The sequence below is a fragment of the Microtus ochrogaster genome, linkage group LG12 (assembly GCF_000317375.1).
Source record: "Microtus ochrogaster isolate Prairie Vole_2 linkage group LG12, MicOch1.0, whole genome shotgun sequence".
NCBI classification, from domain to species: domain Eukaryota; kingdom Metazoa; phylum Chordata; class Mammalia; order Rodentia; family Cricetidae; genus Microtus; species Microtus ochrogaster.
The window spans coordinates 4,529,475-4,533,343 of record NC_022036.1 but is presented as its reverse complement, the minus strand read 5'-3'; positions in this window follow the sequence as shown (position 1 = coordinate 4,533,343).

Below are 3,869 nucleotides of genomic sequence, written 5' to 3'. Positions count from 1 at the left end.
CACTAGAGCAATTCCCAGGAATCCACAAGAATGACTCCAGCTAAGACCCTAAGCAATAGTGGAGATGGCACCCAAACTGGTGACTTGACCTGTAGTCAGAATGATGACTATCTTAAATGTTACCACAAAATCTTTATCCATCAACTGAAGGAGACAGGGGCAGAGACCCAAAGGGAAACACTGAGTTGAGCTCCCAAGGTCCAGTTGAAGTGTGGGAGGAGTGAAAATATAAGCAAAGAGGTCAAGACCATGATAGGGACACCCACTGAAACAGCTTACCTGAGCTAATGGAAGCTCACCAACTCTAGCAAGACAGGAAAGGAACCAAGTTACACCCTGTGAATGTGGATGCCTTTTGTATGGCTGCAGTAGACTGTGGGGCAACTGGCAGTGGCACCAGGATTTGTCCCTGCTGTTTGTATTGGCTGTTTGGAAACCATTTTCTTTGGATGGATACCTTGCTCAACCTGAATATAGTAGGGAGGGCCTTGATCCTTCCTGGGAGCAATGTGCCTTGCCCTCTCTGGGGAGTGGTTGGTGGGGTAGGGAGGAAAGTGGAGAGAATGGGAGGAGGAGATGGTGTGGGAACTGGGAATGGTATATAAAATGAAAAAAAAATAGTTTGTTTGATGATGGACTCTATAAAGTAATCTCACACTAGCTCAGACCTGAGTATAATAATTTATTTAGGGGTAGACTCACAGATCACAGTCCTCTGCATGAATGAGGCTGTTCTCAGCTGAACAGAATCCAGCTGGAGAGAGAGAGTGCACAAAAGTTTTAAGCTACATTTATAGTATAAGAGATCATGTCCAAGTGGGCTTGTATCTTAAAGGCTATTGGTTGAAGGAGTTCCCACAACACTACCTCCTTTTGTTTAAATAAAAGAATTCTAAGCTTAATACAAAACTATATACAGTAAGAACAATTATCAAGCATAAAAATTAGAATTACAACAAACCTAAACAATATCAAGCAAGAAATATATACTAAATGTTTTAATAATTATCCCATTTTAAGGAGTCTAATTCTTGTATTAGAAATGGCTTGGTTAAGTCATGAGAGGAAAGTAACTATCACTATCTCCTCTTAAACCCCATTAAAGACCTGAGAAAGGAAATAATGTTACTTGAGTAGACAGAAAGCACAATCAAGCAACTTCTAAAATGTGCAATAAATGAGAGAAACAACTGGCTACCTGAACAATCACCCAAAGTCTCATTGTAACATTGTAGCAACCAACTTTGGATAAGACCTAGAGTAACTGACAGACCATTTTCAGAGGCAGGAAAATTCAAAACCATCTTACCCTGTTTTGGCAAGGCTTGGCAATCTTTTTTCTTGTATCCTGATTTTCTTTTCCAAAACACCATGCATTTTGTCAATGGTCAAGACATGGTAGTTCCTTGCTCAAAGACCAGTTTTGCCAAAAAGAAAGCAAGCCCCAAGTAGAGTTTCTTTGGTGCTCAACATTCTCTCAGAAATAGATTTGTGATGCTTGGAGCAATTGTGTTCATGTCAACAGAACCCTAATTTATTTAAATGTCATATTTTAAATCAGTTTCTTGAAGAGGCTAATTTGGATGCCTAATGATAGTCACATACACACCTGTGCCCAGTGATTCCTCAATTACAATGTAATTATACACACTCTTCACTTTGGCCATTGATCATTTATAGAAGTCTTCCAGAATATATATTTTCTATTGGAATTTTTGAATCATCCTCCATATTTATTCCATCATCTAGAACATTAATTTTTTTTTACAGCAGGAAATGGATTTTTTAGTTTTCCTGGTGTGGCATGTCCTCCACAGTGACTGAGATTGACTGGACCACGTTTGACTTGGGGGCCTGCAAGAGGCCCCCCAAGGAGTTCTCCGATGGTATCAAGTTGCCCTGTCTTTTGTTGATTTACATTCATTGGTCCAATGTCGGCATTTGCCACATCGTCTATATAATCCAGAAAATTGAGATCTTCTATTTATGCTATTCCCAGAGGAGACATTAATCCTAGGAATGCCTTGTCTACAATCCTTTCTTAGATGTGTTATTCTACCACAATTAAAACAGTTAGTTAGCATTTTGATGTATCCTCAGACTTTGAAAATTGTTTCTTTTACCCAAGACTCAGTTTTATAGCTAAATGTCTCAACATTCATTGCATGCAGAATCTATTCATTCATTGGCACTGATCTAACCTTTAAAGGCCCAAGTATTTTTTTGCATTCTAAGTTGGCATTTTCAAAAGGCAGAGATTCAATAAGCACTCATCTAACATCTAGGTCTGTTACTCCTATTTGTATAGCCTTAGTTAATTTTTATAAAAAGTCACTAAAGGGTTCTCTTTGGCCTTGTTTATTTAGCCATAATATATGATTCAATTAATTGTCTTGGTTCTTGAATACTGTAAATGCTTGCATTTATGGCTGCTGTGTGGCATAGGGATAATATGTGTTCATTGTAAAGAGTTTGATCCTGTGGCTAAGCATAACTGCCCTCACCAAGAATTGGATCTTGGGAAGCCTCAAATCCTTTTGCTTTTCCCAGTTTTTCTAATTTTTTTCTTATTTTCACTAGTAGCATTTCCACAGCAGTTTCAGCCCATCTTCCAGGACCACTGAAACTAATTAAAGCCAATCATGTGTGGTAGCCTTATCATCTCCCTAACAAATAGTGGATGCAAGCCATAAGATACTACTGCTTGCTTAATTTCTTTAAGATTGTCCATTCCTATAAATTTTCATCTACATTCTTTGGATCCTTTTGGGCATTTAGAACTTGGTGCTTTTTCAGAGGTGATTACAGGGTAGGAAACTAATATCCTGGGTAAGTCATCTCTAACTCTGACATGTACTGGTGATGTTAAGCCTGTCTTTATACCTTCTCTCCCTGTTTATCAGCTCCAATTATTTCTCATATCATTTCAAGTCTTTTGACTACTGTCTTTTGTAAAGCCTGAATTTCTTGGCTTGTATATATTTCTAGTGATCTCATTGCCACACCTAGCTTCTGGTCCTCATTCTGCACATGTTATTCCAAGGTATTAAATTTTTCTGTAGAAAATAATGTCTCATCCTTGGACATTATGTGGATAGCATGCAGATTGCCTTCCTGGAAATATACTCTATCTGCTAGCCTATCATGACTTTTTTATTTTTTTGATTTTCGAGACAGGTTTTCTCCGTAGCTTTTAGTTCCTGTCCTGGAACTAGCTCTTTTAGACCAGGCTGGCCTCGAACTCACAGAGATCCACCTGCCTCTGCCTCCCGAGTGCTGGGATTAAAGGCATGCCTCTTTTTTTTTTAAATTTTTTTATTAAAAGAAGAAAAAAAAATTCCCGCCTCCTCCCAGCCTCCCATTTCCCTCCCTCTCCTCCCGCTCTTCTCCTCCTGCCCCCACTCCTCACCCGCTCCCTCTCCAGTCCGAAGATCAGTCAGGGTTCCCTGCCCTGTGGAAAGTCCAAGGTCCTCCCCTCTCCGTCCAGGTCTAGGAAGGTGAACATCCATGCTGGCTAGGCTCCCACAAAGCCAGAACATGAAGTAGGATCAAAACCCAGTGCCATTGTATTTGGTTTCTCATCAGCCCTCATTGTCTGCCATGTTCAAAGAGTCCGGTTTTATCCCATGCTTTTTCAGTCACAGTCCAGCTGGCCTTGGTGAGCTCCCAATAGATCTGCCCCACTGTCACAGTGGGTGGGTGCACCCCTCTTGGTCCTGACTTCCTTGCTCATGTTCTCCCTCCTTCTGCTCCTCATTGGGGCCTTGGGAGCTCAGTCCAGTGCTCCAGTGTGGGTATCTGTCTCTATCTCCATCCATCGCCAGATGAAGGTTCTATGGTGATATGCAAGATATTCATCAGTATTGCAA